The following is an 18,680-nucleotide window of genomic DNA, read 5'->3' on the forward strand; positions in this document are numbered from 1 at the left end:
CCAGGTACTGGTTGCTTTGGCACTGTGTGCAAGTGCCAAGTCCTGTTGGAAAATGAAATCTGCATCTCCATAAAGTTGGTCAGCAGCAGGAAGCATGAAGTGCTCTAAAACTTCCTGGTATACGGCTACGTTGACCTTGAAACTCAGAAAACACAGTGGACCAACACCAGCAGATGACATGACACCCTAAACCATCAAAGACTGTGGAAACTTTACACTGGACCTCAAGCAACATGGATTGTGTGCCTCTCCTCTCTTCCTCCAGACTCTGGGACCCTGATTTCCAAAGGAAATGCAAAATTTACTTTCATCAGAAAACATAACTTTGGACCACTCATCAGCAGTCCAGTCCTTTTTGTCTTTAGCCCAGGTGAGACGCTTCTGACGCTGTCTGTTGTTCAAGAGTGGCTTGACACAAGGAATGCGACAGCTGAAACCCATGTCTTGCATACGTCTGTGCGTAGTGGGTCTTGAAGCACTGACTCCAGCTGCAGTTCACTCTTTGTGAATCTCCCCCACATTTTTAATGGGTTTTGTTTCACAATCCTCTCCAGGGTGCGGTTATCCCTATTGCTTGTACACTTTTTTCTACCCCATCTTTTCCTTTCCTTCACCTCTCTATGAATGTGCTTGGACACATTTGAAATATATCAGTCTTTGTGAAATGAATGAATATAATACAAGTTTCACTTTTTGAATGGAATTAGTGAAATAAATCAACTTTTTGATGATATTCTAATTATATGACCAGCACCTGTATATACCTCTTATTGTTGATTAGCTGAGTGCTCTCCACTTGTGTCAATTATTTGAACGTGCTCCTCCCGAACCTTGTTAATAAATCATCATTTAGTATACCATGTTGTAAATGCCCATTTTTGAGTGGAAGAAAAAACATGCTGTTTTCGTGCATAAGTCTTTAAATGAGCTGCTGCTCACCACCCATATCTCCAGAATAGGGCAGAGCCTAAAGCTTGTGCCTTGAAAACTCTGCCAACCTCTGTTTTGATGATCAACTCTTTCTTGGTCATGCTCACGTGACATTGCAGTTCCTTGTCACCATGAATGTATTTAATTTGTTTGCGTTTTAAAGCCATACCAGTCTAAACTTCTGATATGGTTTTCTGAGCGCACACATCTGAAGCATGCGAACAGAAAGCTGGCTGCCAGATGGCACTTTGCATGAGGAAAACTAAGTTCTCTTTCATGTGTTAAGGCCGTTCACACCAAGAACGATTACTATAAAGATAACTACAAAAATAACTATATTAGCACACCACATATCTTTCAATATCTTTCTGATTATTCTAAGCACATGCTTGTCTGCTGCTGTAAATGCTCAAGCTGGTTACAGCAGGATGGATTCTGATTGGCTGTAATTTATATCGTTCATCGGCTGGATAAAATCTTTTGAAAGTGATTCCAACAATATTGTTTATCTGTGCTGTCATTGTTAGGGCTGTGGTGTGAACTCTGTTATTCTTTAATATTGAGAGCTATTTTTTTAACTATATCTTTATCGTTATCTTTATAGTTATCATCCTTGGTGTGAATGAGCATTTATTGTGCTTAAACTGTCAAATATTCACTAGTTTATGTAAAAAAAAGATTTACATAAACACAGTCGGTTATGTCTGTGAACGTAGAGAGCAAGTAAAGAAATCGCATGTGTATATTATATCTGTGTATTAAACTGAAAGCAATGCAATGTACAGTACCTAAATTTACAGTCAGGAGCCGCTGCTGGTCAAACCCTTGAGCATTAAACTCCCACTTCACATCTGTAACCACACACATCTGTGTGTGTGTGTGTGTGTGTGTGTGTGTGTGTGTGTGTGTGTGTGTGTGTGTGTGTGTGTGTGTGTGTGTGTGTGTGTGTGTGTGTGTGTGTGTGTGTGTGTGTGTGTGTGTTGTGTGTGTGTAACAGCATCCTGTGAAGAAACTCTTCAAATCAAGTTAAACAAATAAAATGTATGTAGGTCTCTGAGCTCATATCTCATACATAATTAGCTTGAATATCCAGATGAACATCGGTTTTATATGTTAACACTCTCTAACGAGTGTATGATCTGATTAATGGATGAATTAAAGAAGCTCTTGGATGTGGAAAGACATTGGACAGCTCATTTCACCCAGGATCTTCCATAAAACGCTCTGTTCACCAATGTCTAGTTACTGATGGTGAAAAATAATGCAAAACGGTAGTGGTTGAAAGTATAATAAACAAAATAATATGATGTATTATAAATCATTCAGAGACAACTGAACAAACTGAATGTGTGTGCCAGACTTGGTGGACTTAATAAACACCTTGTAGTGCCAGAAGTTTAAGCACAAGGCTTTAGTGTCTATTTAAATAGTAAACTTTAGCTTGTGAGAGCCCAATGCAATATATTTACTTAAGCAATATACTTCAAAATCACCTTTTCACAATGAGAATGGCTTCTGCTTCATAACATCCTTGCAACTCACATTACAGTATATGAAAATGTGGTTTCAGTAGTCATGTGTGCTGCAAGTGATAAATAGATAAAACTCAGAATATGGAGATGTGTGATTACAGCAACGAACTGCTGTGGCCTTTAACAGGTTACTGGATACATCCATCTTTAGAAAGACATATATATATATATATATATATATATATATATATATATATATATATATATATATATATATATATATATATATATATATATATATATATATATATATATATATATATATATATTTAAATAGAGTCATTATTTAGTACTTTATGAGCTTCCATCTTTCTTTAGATTCTCTTTTACAGCTCCCTAATGCTGCAGAACTGTAAAACTTTTTAATTTGACTTTTTTAGGGGTTGCACAAAACAGATTTCTCCATATTCAGACATACATTGGTCCCAGAATGTGTTTGGGTTCTTGTGGTCACATTTGACATGTTTAAAATGTCATTGCATTTTTAAATGAAAATTACAGAATACAAGAAAAACATGCGTGAATGGCCTCTAATTCTACCTCAGTGAGGACTATCAACCATATGTTAAAATATATTGACCTAGAAAACATTATTTTGCAATAATTTAATGTTTTCAGATTACTACAGTTACTTTGATTAATTAATCAGCATGCCATAATTGTTTTTATCAAAATTGAGAGACATCTCTATTTTTATCTTAAAAAAATAAAGTAGACATTAATTAGAAGGGGCCGAATTTGATAATGCATAAATAATTTTAGACCAAATTCCTTTTATTCAATGTGTTTGGGTATGTCCGTGAGGTTTGTGCAGTGATTCTGGCCACAGGCAGTCGTGACCTTGTCTTACTCTCTTACAATTGAACATTTCTGTGTCCTTCTCTCCAAAGAAACGCTCTTTTCACAGCACACAAAGAGGAAGAAGAGCGTCATGCAGGCTAGATAAAGGAGATGAGGGATATGGAGCCCACCGCAGGCTGTGGGTTTAAAAGCGATTTCTGAAAATGTTCATCTGATTCAAACTTCCTCCACACTCGACCAATCTGGGTCAAAAGACACAAGGAAGCTCCCAGAGATGTTTTATATAATAGTTTGTTTTTCTTCTTATTTGTTTAATCAATGTAGTGTCCTGGTCTCAAAAACCTTTTCTGCGCTCTGAAAGGGGTCAGATGGATTTCTATATCTGTATCGGAAAAGCTGCAGCAGAAATTCTGCAGCTCTGACCTAGGGTCTTGTGTGGACAGTGGTTGACACTAAATTGATTTCCTCTCTAAGATTCGGAGGTTCGGATCCCTTGACTCAACAACCAACGGTTCTTTGGGCTTCCACAAGCAGCTCAACATATCCCGAAGATGCTGTCATTGGTTTCAAATGCTCCCAAATGCCAAAACCTGAGCATTCCCACACTGAGAACACATGCACTGGTCCTGCTCTCTGACCTTGCTCAGTTTTTGGGTTTTCTTGTAAACCTGACCATAATTGGATGGAATGTACTGAACCTCAGCGATCAAGAGTTCAGGAAGACAACTATTATGTGAGATGTATTTCACCAAATAAGCTGCTGGAGGATTCATGCTGAGCCAAACCAGCACGTCATTAAAGCAAATGTGGGCTCTGTCAAACATTTTGTTCTTTAATAGTAACATCCAAACCACTGTCCAAAACAAGAATCATGCATCAGCAGAGACCATGGGGATTCAATAAGGTCTTTCTGCACAAATCGACAAGCACCAGGGAGATTCCATAGACTTGTTGCCGACCAATCAGCATAGACTAGGAAGATACCACAGAATCCTTTTATTCCAATCAGCAGAGATCAGGGACATTCTTAACCAATCAGCAAAGACTGACAACCCCACAGGGTCCTTGACCAATTGTCATATGAGAGGATGAACAGAATCCTTTTGGACTAATCAGCAGAGACCAGGGATATTTCATAGGGACATTCCTAATCAAGGAACAGACTCTAAAGCCGCCTTTCCATTGCACACGACAAACAACAGCAATTGGACCGGAAGTCATTAATTTCCAATGGAGAGTATAGTACGGGAGCTGTGTGGAGTACCAATCATATGCGTATGCGGAAATTTCGGATCCGATTTGAGCTTCGGATGTGCTAGAACTTCTGCGGCTAGACCATATGAGACCGGCCGACCGGATGTGATGTATTCTAATCAAAGATAGAATTACCAATATTTTAAAACTTTAACGTTATTCTGTAAACACCATTTCTGTAAAATGGTGGTTATTAATAATCATGGCAGAAATAATTATTTTATAATTATTAAATCAATATTTATGTTGAACAGCTCTACAACGTCTACTGTGTTTTTATTTTAGATGTATTGAGGATAATTTGTTTTGTGAGGATATATTCATACATGCATAACATTCATTAAAAGATTAGTTCACTTCGAAAATGAAAATTTCCTTATATTTTACTCACCCCCATCTAATACAAGATGTTGATGTCTTTCTTTCTTCAGTCGAAAATAAATTACGTTTTTTTAGGAAAACATTCCAGGATTTTTCTTCACATAATGGTTTTCAATTGCAACCAAAATGTTGAAGGTCCAAATCAATGCAATTTCAAAGCGCTTTGAAGGGCTTCAGAGACTCTGCACAATCCCAGACGAGGAATAGGGTCTTATCTAGTGAAACGATCTGTCATTTAAAAAAATAAAATAAAAATGAATATACTTTTTAATCTAAATTGCTCATCTTGCACTGCTCTGCGGCCGCCATGTGATTGTGCAATCACGTCGAAAACTTTACACTAGATGAAGGCGGAAGTACCGCCCCCGTATTTACAAACTAATGCAATGACTAATGACTAATACAAAGGGCATTTATATTAATCCTCGCACGTTTGGTTGGGGCGGTACTTTCGCCTACGTCTAGTATGACGTCTCAACGTGATTGCGCAATCACTGGCTGCCGCAGATTAGCGCAAGATGAGCAATTTAGGTTAAAAAGTATATTAATTTGTAATTTTTCTTTCGCTAGGTAAGACTATATTCTTCGTATTGGATCGTACAGAGTCTCTGAAGCCCTTCAAAGTGCTTTGAAACTACATTGATTTGGACCTTCAACATTTTGGTTGTTATTGAAAACCATTATGTGAAGAAAAATCCTGGAATGTTTTCCTCAAAAAACGTATTTTCTTGACTGAAGAAAGAAAGACATAAACATCTTGGATGAGATGGGGATGAGTAAATTATCAGGAAATTTTCATTTTGAAGTGAACGAATCCTTTAAAATCGTTCATTTTACCATGGTGAAAACCGAGGGTAACGGTTGCTTCATGACCATTTTCAAAGTTCTGTGCGATTGCCGCTAGGGGGGCGAAATGCGACAATCGTATGCGAATTAAGTGTGCAGTGGAAAGGGGGCTTAAGACAATTCCAGTGTATCATTCTGAACCAATAAGCAGATACCAGGGAAATTTAATTTCACATAATCGTTTTGGACCAATCAGCAGAGACCAGGGACATTCTGTATGGACATTCTTAACCAATCAGCAGAGACTAAGACAGTTCCACAGAATCATTCTGGGCCAATCAGCAGAGACATTCTGTAGGGACATTCTTAAGACAAATTCACACTGCATCAACAGATGCCGACCAATGCTGACAATCACCAGATTACAGTACGTCATTCCCAGACATTCCATGACCTGACAAACGCTGATTGAACATGTTCAATCAGTAAAAACAAGCACTGACCAATGCCAACAGATGCTGACAGGGAAAACACACTGATCTGACAAAACTGTTGCCATTGGAGGTTGTTTGTCAATAAACCCGTCTCCGGCATGTTGCCTCCGATTTTTCAAATATTCCGATCTAATATGACCCCTGACCTGTAAAGTTGCCAGAATAATAATCATACGCTGCTTGTTAATTGGCCAGAGGAGAACTGGCACCCCGACTGAGCCTGGTTTCTCCCAAGGTTTATTTTTCTCCATTAGGCCACCTGGGTTTTGGTTTCCTTGCCACTGTCACCTTTGGCTTGGCTTGCTCAGTCGGGGACACAAAATTTTCAACTAAATATCCAAATAAATCTAATTAGTAAAATAAATTAACCATATAAACTAAATTACTGATCTAATTACTGATCTAATGCCAACATTGTCACTGTATGATAATTGAAATGAGCTGATGACATCACCATTTTCTCCGGAGCGGCTGTACGGCCGAAACAATTCTGTTGCATTATTTTACTGCTTAACACTGTGAAGCTGCTTTGAAACAATCTGCATTGTAAAAAGCGCTATATAAATAAAGTTGACTTGACTTAACTGGACTTTGTTAGTGCAGTGTGAATTTGTCTTTAACCAATCAGCAGAGACTAAGACAATTTATTGTAATCATTCTGCATATTAAATTATCCATTTATCAGAGACTAGTGATTTATTTTTGATCAACCCACCAGATCACTGAGATTCCATTAAGAGCAGAAAGGTTTTTTTCCCTGTTAGAGAACTCTTCAGCTAAATGCATTCATCAATGCCATTAAAAACACAAGACATAAACCGAGAGACAGAGACGATTGCACATGCAGTTCAACCACGGCAGGATGGAAGCATTTAGTGTGTGAGATCACATGCATTGCTGTGGTTGGACTGTGTGTTATCCAGACATATTAGGCCTGCTCTGGTTGTGGATTCTGACAGTGCACTGGAAAGCAGGGATATGTTTAATCGTCCATATGAAAAAGGAGGCAGAGGAATCTGAGGCTGGCAGAGCAGCGGGAAACCCACAGGCCTTTGGCCCTCTGTCAGAAAGGATCAAATCTGTGTGCCATTATGCCAAAAGAGGGAGAGAGAGAGAGAGACAGAGACAGAGAAAGGGTCTTATGTCACACTGGGGTGCACGTTTGCCATGTTAATGAGTGAAGTCGTGGCCTCAGGATTTGTACTGACAGTGTTAGGACTAGTGAGTCAGAGGCTAGTATTGTGAGAATGCAGTATGCAGTGGTTTAACACCAGTGTGATTCAAATTTGAATGGTGAAAGCTGTGTTAAAATGAGATGGAAAGTCATAATAAGGGTGCTACGATACTGATACACATTGTTTGTGGGAATGATCAGAGCTGGGAACATATTTTGGGGTTGTTGGGAGAATGCTTGTGCATAAAGTGGGATGGTAAATGGAAACTCCATAAAGCTTATCTTGGCCAAACGTCTCATATTTAACAGAAAAATAAGTCATTGGTTCTGATGATGTTTACTGAACTTAGACAGTTTGTTTTCTTTAGCATATATCATGTGTTGTTACTAAAATAGTTCAATAGTTTTCAAAAATATAATTAGGGGTGTCATACATAATATGAATTTAATAACATAATTGTGTATAAGCCTGTGGGATAGTCTATGCCTAAATATAATATCACATAATGAATGATCAACCCATACTAACTGGTGCAACATAAATAACTTAAATAAAAAATAAAAGTTCAAATGAGGAAAAAGAGACCCACACAAGGATCCAGAAGTCTGGCTACTGTCACGTCAAAAGCTGTAAGAATCCCAGTGGAAATAAAACCCAGAGATCCAGAAGAGACTCAGAATGTCAATCAGTGCCGTTAGTAAAACAAAAATTTCTTTCCAATGCTTTATTTTCCAATTAATTTCTGGAGGGTGATGCAGCACAGTGGGAGCTCGCAGACGAGCAAACGGACGCTGAGTGCCACCGGTCCAAATGGGCTTTACGCAGCGAAGCCACAGTAACCCCAGGCCAAAGTCATTTACCCGTCCATTAGAGTCATCTTATTTATTTGGAACCAAACTTCCATTTCCCTCTTTGCTTTGCATTCATCGACAAGAGGCACGCGCGCACACACACACACACACACTCAGTGAATTGTTGAGGCAATCGCTTTCCCAACTGCTGGGTCCCATATTGTTAGAAATTACACTTTCAATTTGCTGCACTGCTCCCACCCAGCAGGCACCCCATCTCTCTTTATGGCCGCTAGACGAGACAATTGAAAACACAATGGATTCTGGGGGAAGGCTGAGGGATTGGTGTCATCAGATTTGATGCACAGATATCCCTCTGTTTATTTCTTGATGGTGCAGAAAGGCCAAAACCAGACTGTAACCGTTACAAACAACTTCCACGTTCCTCTGCCAGCCCACCCCGCTGGTCCTTTCCATGTGACGCCATTCAAATTGCGTTGAGCAGTGCAAGGGTATGTGCACTTTCTCCGAAGTCACTTCGGTCAGAGAGAATCTGTCTGGAATAAATGTAGTTCCACCTCAATTCGGTTAATTACGGAGATGAATCTTTCATGGAAGGAATTTATTTTGCCGTGCTGGAATTGTGGTCGCCTTTTCGTGTCCCCTGTAAAGAGTGAGATATGGAAATTGACTCGTGTTGAACTCATGAGATCTCTGCTAGCTTTTATCTCTGGCCATTAATTCCTCAGTCATTACAGTGGCTTCCTGTTCATCTTCAACCACCGATCATACACTCTGTCAAACCCATGACACTGACAAATTAACTGTAAAACTCCCATCATTACTGAATGGAGGTTACTCTGGAATCACTGTCATAACCGCCCACAGTATAGGGATGGGCGGTTAGAGAAAAATCTTACTTGAGTGATTTAAAATCATGGTAAAGGCATATATCACAAATTAATTGGAATCTGACTCTTTTCGATAATCTACACATTTGTGATGGGTGCAAACCTAAATTATTTTTAAGAGTGCAGTTTGCACTTGTTTTCAAACCAATTCACCTGCATGTCTTTGGATTGTGTAGGAAACCCATGTCAATATGAGGAGAACATGCAAACTCTGTAAAACTTTAAAATAAGTATACCAGTGTTAATTTCGTTGACGAATAATTTTCGTCATAATTTTCGTCAACAACCTTTTTTCACTGACGAAAATGAGACGATAACTAGTGTTGGATGACAAAAACTATGACGAAAACTTGCTGTCATTTTCGTCAACAAATTAAAACGAGACAAAAATGTTAGGGAGGGACGATTAGGGAAGAGATCCAGTCCAAACTGATATCCTGTGTAACAGATGCGCACATTTGATTTGAACAATAGACCGTAAAAAATATGGACGACGCAACTTCATTGACTTCCGCTGACCAGAGTTGAAGCTTTCGTAGGCCCGCACACGGCGTTGACATCTTGGGACAGAGTCTGCGCAGTAGCGATCTCGGGACCGGAGTTGTGCAGAAGAGAGCAGGAAGTAGAGGCGCGATTATCAAAAGCCCGCCCACACTCTCACAGATGCAGAACAATTCATTATGTTGGTGTGAAATAAACAGTTATGGAAATGTAGAAATTAAAGCTAAAGCTCGAATCTCCTCCCAAAAATCCAGAAAAAAGTCAGTTAGTGCCTCAATGACAACTTCACTCAGAGAAGCCGTCAATCTCAGCTGTCAATCATGACGTCACACCCCCCGTTTTTATAGCATCAAATAACTAACTAAAACTAAACTTATTTAAAAAACGAACACTTGAAATGAAATCATCGTGATAAAAACTGCCTTTAGGAAACAATTATTTAAAGTGTAATTTAATTGTTTAGTGTGTCTCGCGTCCATTCTTATACATGGAGAGGTGGAGTTTATGAGCTATACTGGGACCAACCACCGGGGGGCGATTGAGGCGCGGAGGCTTCAGTTTCTGAAAGGAGTGCTGCAGGTTTGATTTGAACGTGCTGATCTAACCGCTGGAAATCACGCCGCTGTTGCACGCTCTACAGGCTAACGCATCCCCTATACAGCACTCCAGAGCGGTTCACAATCAATGAATAGCGCACGTTTATGCCAGGCAATTGTTTATGAACTAATGCTGATGAGTAATGACAATGTTTACTTTTCCATGTTTATATAGTAATATGTTTTAGACGGTTGTAACAATGCATATTTTATCTCCCTCATCCGAACTTGAAGCAACCATAGATATAGATATCGATATAGATATATAGATATCCATAATAAAGGCTAGATGTGTTACGGCGGAGTCTCTAACGTCATCACCGGCGGCCATCTTGTCACAGGCAGGGCTCTTAGGCTCCTGATGATCTGCATGAACAGAAATACTCTTATCTCACTGAAATCTTGACAGATTTACAAATGGTTTGGTTTCTTACAAACGTTATTAACGTGGCTATAATTATGGAGACTTGAACAAATTATGAATAATTTTTCATAAGTATGCAGTGTAATAACTACATCTTTGATGTTTATAACAAACCAAACAGTTTGAAAATCGGTGGAAAATTGAGCAAGTTATGGTTATTTAAAAAGTGCAAGCACCATGAAAACAATGTTACGAGTGAGCGAGCTGCCTGTGACAAGATGGCCGTCAGGTGCGGACGTCGACCTCCATTGGCCAGCAGTGCGCACGAGACATCTTGCCTTTATTATGGATATCTATGGAAGCAACTGCAATAGTAAGGCGCAAAATAAAAAGACATTTCAAAATAAGAGTCAATGTGTGTTTTGAGCTTGTTTATACTGTAATTAAAAGTCACGCATTATATATTCTTTTTTGCTTACACAATAAACTATATTTAATTTAATTCCCAGTCAGGAGGAAAGACCAGTATTTGACACATATTCAATAAAGTATCAGGGTTATAATAGTTTTACTAAAAAAAATAAAAAATAAAAAAAATTATTTGAAGCTTTAGCTTAACCTGGGCTGCGTTCAGCCCCGACAAAACGTTGCAAAACGGTTTTTAAACGGAAACGGTGCTGCGTTGAACACCCTGTTCTGTTGACGCAAGAGTTGTAACTACGGCAGCCGAGAAGGCCATTCTTTGTGTTCTTTTTGAGGAATTTTCGGAGCCTGATAAAATCGATATAAATACGTGTTTAATACTGCAAAATACATGCAATCACTTCCCTTGCCATCCAGAATAAATGACAACACCCCAATCACATTTATTTAACTTTTTAATCTCCTGGTAATCAATTCTAATTTAAATCATTTTATTTCTAGTTCTTACTTTTTAATAGCTTGTATTTTCTTTCTCACTTTATATCAAGCAATTACCATATATGAAATTTGGTATATAAATAAACTTGCCTTGCAATGAAGCTAAATATATAAATAAATACATCATCATGTTGATTATATATATATATATATATATATATATATATATATATATATATATATATATATATATATATATATATATATATATATATATATAAACTCTTACGACAATCATGTCTTCTAATATCTTCAATTGTTGTGTATACTGAGCTGCAGAGGACACATTTGTAAACATCTTCACTTGGACCCATTGTGTGAGCTATCTCTTTAATACCGCGTGGTTTATATACATGTTGCTGCTGATTGGACTGACATATTTGACACACCCACCAAACGAGAAAAAACGCATCTCAAACCCGTTGCACACCGGTGCGCACCGTTTCCAGGAAACATGACGTTCAACCGGAAACCGTAGCAAAACGTTGCGAACCGGTTTGAGCGTTGAACGTGCCCCTGATATGGCCTACTAACTAAAACAGAAATACAAAGTTATAAAAACTATACAAATGTTTTTAAAAAACAAACAAATCTACTACTTTAGATTTAGTCGACTAAAATCTTATGATATTTAGTCGACTAAAACTAGACAAAAACTAAAAACAATTCAGGTGACTAAAATATGACTAAAACTAAATGGCATTTTAGTCAAAAAACTATGACTAAAACTAAATCAAAATATGCTGTCAAAATTAACACTGAAGTATACAGTAATAAAGTACGTACAAATAATTTGCAAACTATTATTTTATGGTTAACTCATAGTTGATATATTGTAGTCTCTACATTGATAGTATAGGTTGTATACAAATAGTGAGTTTTTCATTCATTGTTGCTGTATTTAATGAAATGCTTATTGTTTAATTAGCTGATATGTAAAGAGTTAGATAATGTTTTTATGCTTGTTAACAACTTATTAAATAGTTTTCACTTTAGATTAGGTCACGGAAAATGGAAAATGGAATTAATTAAGTGCTTTAAACCAAACTTTATTAGACAGTAAATGCACTAGTATTTAGTGTTTCTTAAAATAAAATAAAAAATTATACATACATACATACACAACCTCCAGACCACGCCTTTTTTATTTTGCCAAGTGTGTACCTCAAAATAAACATCATAGTATAATCTCCACCAGTTGAATTGTTGAAACACTCAAATATTACTGAAAGTTCATTCTGCATAAGAACCTAATACGAACTCAAAGGCTGAGCTTAAACTGAATTGTAGTTCCCAACATATTTTACATCAGATCGCACAAGGAGAATGAATGTTGAAATTAAGTGTTATTTTGTGTGGTTGTTATTTTTTGGACAATATATCCCTATAATATAGGGAGGGTCGCCGTGAATTTGCCAAATAAAACATGTTCAACATACGTGACTCATGCTGAGAAAAGGAGTCGGAATCAAGCCTGCAGCACTCCTCTCAGAAACTGAAGCCTACGCACCTCGATCACCCCCCGTGGTTGGTCCCAGTATAGCTCATAAACCCCGCACCTCCATGTATTACATTGGACGCGAGAAAACTAAACAATTAAATTACACTTCACACTTACACTTTTGTTTCCTTAAGATGGCAGTTTTTATCACAATGATTTCATTTCAAGTGTTTGTTTTTTAAATAAGTTTAGTTTTAGTTAGTTATTTGATGCTATAAAAACGGGGGGTGTGACATCATGATTGACAGCTGAGATTGACGGCTTCTCTGAGTGAAGTTGTTACTGAGGCGCTAACTGACTTTATTCTGGATTATTGGGAGGAGATTGGAGCTTTAACTTTAATTTCTACATTTCCATAACTGTTTATTTCACACCAACATAATTAATTGTTCTGCATCTGCGAGAGTGTGGGCGGGCTTTTGACATCACGCCTCTACTTCCTGCTCTCTACAGCGCAGTTTCCGGTCCCGAGATCACTACTGCGCAGACTAGGCCCCAAATCTGCGCAAGATGTCAGCGCCGTGTGCAGGCCTCCGGAGGCTTCAACTCTCGTCAATGGAAGCCAATGAAGTCACGTCGTCCATATTTTTTTATGGTCTATGGTTGGAATGCACACAGGATAATTATGAGCTACAGGCAAAACAAGTGAAAAATTACGATTTACGTCTATTTTGAGGTTTTCACAAAAACTCCAAACAGCAATTATTTGTACATTTTTGGAGAGGAGTACCTTTCATTTGACCATGAAAACGATCTTACTCCTGCTGACTGACAGATCCGACATGTGTGCACAAAGACGTCTCTAACAGTGCGCGATCCCGATATACACACACAGAATTGCAGTACTTCAAAATGTTTTGGTGAGTATTCAAGCAAACATCATCTCTTATGTCTTAAATTTACTTTTGGTCAACTGTTGTGGAAAAACATCTGATGTGTAACATTATAAAACATGTAGTAGGTCTTAATGTATCATGCTGTCTGTCTCATTAATGTTAATCAAACAAATGTGGTATCATGGGAGAAAAAAAGTTATATATATATATATATATATATATATATATGAATGCATTTTTGGAATGTTTTTTTTATTTTAATTTTTTTTAGATATTTGGTGTTGACTCTGTGTCTGTCAACCAGGGATTTTAAGGTATGGTTGCTAGGTGATTTTGTTTTGGAACATTCAGAAAGCTTTAACTAAATTTTTTAAGTCAGTTTAATGCAATTTAAGTTGAATTTACTTAAACATGCAAGTTGATTTTACTTAAAAATTTAAGGCAGCAACTTTTTTTTTACAGCATGGTTTATGTTTTTTTTACACTTTAAATAGCTGTCATAGATAGATGACATAGAAGAACCAGTTGGTGAGTTATGAGTAGAGGCTTACATGTTTACACAATATTTAAGGAAGCTAATTATCAGCTTTTTGTTAGAGTTTAGCAACATAAGCAGAAAACTTCCTTCGGATAACGGTTATGTTCAACATAGCAATTATACACACTCTGGTCTCATGCTGAGTTGCTTCTCATACAGCTTCTTGCTGATTTTGTAACGTTGTTTGTGTTGTGAAATTTTGTTCGAAATGCATGCCGTGTAAACTGATATTTTCCTAGAGCCGCAGGGTAGATATCAACAGTGATCCAGAATCTGCAATCAGATTGATTTAAATAAATGTTCTGGGTTCAACACAAGTCAAGCTCAATCGATAGCATTTGAGATGTAATGGCGAGTATTACAGCAAATAGTTTGTAGGTTTTTACTGAGGTCTCTGTAGCTTCAGTCAAAATTGTTTTCTGTGGTAATTATGCCACAAATGCTGCTGGTTGAGCCGTATTGAACCCGAAACATTCAGAGAGATAAAAATCTATGCCTGTCAACATAGTCTGTGACAGGTTTGGGGTCAAACAGGACTTGATGTCAAACCTCTTCAGAATCACAACTCTTGAGTTCCAGAACTTCTGATGTCTTTCAAAAGGCCACATGTAAGATCTTCCACGTCTGCTCTTGGAATCACGCACAACTTCTTCTACATTAGAGTCGACACAGTCGCTGAACCGGTTTCTCTCGCCTGTGTTCTCGGAGGGTGTTTTGTACAGCTCTATCTGCTGATGTGCAGCTCGCTTCAATGATTTCATCTCCTTTTCCTCCTCCTCTTTCTCTCCTCTTGACTCTAATGAGCGATTGTTCGCAGCCTGATAAAATTAAAGTGCACGCTTCACTGCTTTGCACAACAGGTGTTTTGTGTTTTTGACACCCCTCCCTGGTGCCAACGCCGAGCGGAGAGGTAGAGGAAGGGTCTTTTGACGCTAATGTGTTCTGTAATTTGCCAGGGAAACAGTAGACAACTTACATTTCCAAACAAGCATCGGAAAAAGCATCAACTGTCTTGAGTCACATTATGCTGCGAAATTCGAGTTGCCTGACAAAAAAAAACATACTCTAATTGCTTATGGTGTACATTTACATTGATTTGATTTGCTCACTTTCACTTCATTAAACACAAAGGTAAAGCAGTTTTGTGGGCTCATACACAATCAATTCCGTTCATTGACACCTGGTTGCAGGAGCGAACTGGGTCTAAAAAATGTCCCTGGACTTTTGTAGTCTTTCCTGATATACATAACACATTTGCATTGTAACATTTTGCACTGCACTTTCCCATAGGAGGAAAGTTGCACTATATATCATTAAAATCAGTCCATATGACACAACGCTTTCTGAAGACTATTAATGTAGTGCAGAAGTCATGTGGACTGTCTCTGTAGTGCCCCATCCAAAGTGCTTTACATTTGCCTCACATTCACCCATTCATATACTCATTCACACACCAACGGCGGTGTCAGCCATGCAAGGCGCCATCCAGCTCGTCGGTAATAATTTAAAATGATAAAATTTATCAATTATGAAAAAAAATCAATTTCAACTGTAAAGCAGCTCTAAAGAAGACAACAGCATCATTATTCAGCTTAAATAAGTTAAATTTTAATTCAATTCGGTTCAATAAGTGTCGATGTTTTGATGTCAGTGTTATTAACCAGTTCAATTTAGTTCAAATCTTCTCATAGCATAATGTAAGTGCAGTTAAATAAAAATAAATATTACTGAAATTTAATTGTTAGGGTGAGTAAATGATGAAGTTTTCATTTTTAGATTAATTATCTCTTTAACTGGCTACTTCGTTTTGAAGTCTTTTCTGAAAGAAGAGAAGAAAACCCAAACATAATGGTGGTTTACTTAAGTTACAAAGCTCATATTCTCATAGTCTCCCACACTGCTCCAGACCTGACTAAAATGTCTAGATCGAAGTCCAGGTATTACTTCCTCAAGCGTTCATGTTACAATGTTCTATATTAGCATAGCTCAAATATTAAAAGCTCACAACTATGGTAAGGGGTGTTACCTTTCCGACACATGCTCGAGATGTTTTCCAAACACAGTGCGCTGTGTCAGCTGGCCGCTTAGAGCACTCTGCGCTTTTTCACTTTTTGAATGGAATTAGTGAAATAAATCAACTTTTTGATGATATTCTAATTATATGACCAGCACCTGTATTTTCTCTAAAGCTCCTTTGAAACAATATGTATTGTGAAAAGCGCTATAGATATAAAGTTGAAAATGTGAAATGTGAAATCGTTGTTTTTTTAAAGTAGCATTATATGACCCCTTTAACAAGAAAATTGGACTAATGTGTTTTTAAATGAATCCTGTGTATATTTAAACTGAAGTTCTCTCTCACTTTTACTTAAGTCTTTTTTAGAGTTTCTGCTTCATTTCCTTTTGTTGTGAGACAAATAAGCCCTCCAGTCCTCCACTGGTTGGTCATGACCCAACACTGTGTAGCAGGAATCTTCTTGCTGACAGAAAAGAAGAAACTATATTAAATGCAAATATTCAAATGCATTATATTATCTTTGCATAGTTCAACAGGCAAATGAATAGTCTTATTTTAAGGGCATTTCTTACTCAACACAAATTTAAAAATAAAACAACGGTTCTGTGTTGGGTTTCGCAGTTCATTGTAAAATCAGCATTCTGAAGCAAAACCAGAATCGGCAAGAAACATTTATCAAAACCACCGTCTATTACTACACAAACAATCTGCATAAGAGACATAATAAAGATTTTCTTATCAGATGTGGCTCGCTCAGGTGCGGAAAAGAAAATGAAGCTATAAAACCATTTTAATAAACTTCATCCTCCACTGCCAAGTGTTACACAAAATTATGCGTGAAATTTATAACAGCTGCCAAACGCAAGTTATAACAGCTCGACTCGTCTGTCTGCAGCTGAAGTTTATGCTGTGTTTGTCTGTTCTTGATTTCTGAAAGGAATGAATTCACTCTCTGTCTGATGAAACCCCTGTATCATTAACAATATAACAGGCCATTAAAACGGTGTGTTTCCCAGGAGAGAGGAAACAATCACTTATGTTCTCATATAAAGCTTTCTTTTCTCAAATGATTAATCCTCATAACTAGAATAACTTTACATTAATACCCACAAGGTTTGATAAATGTATTGACCTTCATCTCAGGTTATGAAAATAATTTGTCTATAAGTGTTTTTTTTGTGTGTATAGTGACCAAAAGTAATGTTGACTTAGGAAAACTGGCTTATACACACTTTATTCAAACTTTTTATTAAATATGTATTACATATTTTGTATGCATGTTGTGAAGTTGTGCCTAGAGTGTAAAACAAATGTACGCATTCAATGTTTCAAGTGTGTACCAAATGCATACCAAATTGTGAGGACGTCATTTTTGGCCAAGTGGTCATACCAAGCTTGCACTCATTATTCCCAACCTATAATAAAATAAATCACTATGCAACTAGTATTAGCTAGATTTTATTTTGTGGGTTTTAGTGAAAATGGATGGATGGAACTGTCCTCTGCAACCAAGGAGGATATACATAGTTAAAATGGCTAAATATGGTCTGTTTTGGATATTGCTAATGTGCAGGATGTGAATGGTCACAATGTCCAGAGAATTATTTCAAAGCACAGTGAGACCACCATGTTAAATGTAAAGTGTTGTGGCTGGGCAATGAAGAGTATAATAAGCATTTTGACAGGAAGATGAAAATCATCTGGATGTGGGACCACCTCAAAACCATACTACAATAGCAGTATGACCTCATCCTGGACTGAAGCACAGGCTCTACTCTTCAGCACAATGGTGACCCACAAAACTAATGAATTAAACTAAAAGATCTCTTCTATATCATCTTTTGCAACAACACATATAAACAGTTCATTTTAATATTTACTCTCCTTATCAGTTACTGACTTCGCACAACTTTTTTCTATTAACTTTCACTATAATTTCAATAATTCTTAAATCGATATGTCATCCTCAATAAACCCATCTCCAGCGTGTTGCCTCCGATCTTTAGAATATTGCACTTTAATAATTATTTAATCAACACATCATCCTCAATAAACCTGTCTCCGGCGTGTTGCCTCCGATCCTTCGAATATTCCGATCTATTATGACCTCTGACCTGTAAAGTTGCCAGAATAATAATTATACGCTGTTAGTTAATTGGCCAGAGGAGAACTGGCACCCCGACTGAGCCAGGGAAAGCCGAGGAAGAATGTGTGCATGGGCATCACCGATGGGCCGAAAGCAAAGCCGGAGTCTGTGACCTATTACAACAACACCAAGTATGGGGTGGATGTCCTAGATCAGATGGCACGGGCATACTCTGTGAAAGGCGGTACGCATAGATGGCCAGTGG

This window comes from Gobio gobio (assembly GCF_949357685.1).
Source record: "Gobio gobio genome assembly, chromosome: 2".
Taxonomy (NCBI): domain Eukaryota; kingdom Metazoa; phylum Chordata; class Actinopteri; order Cypriniformes; family Gobionidae; genus Gobio; species Gobio gobio.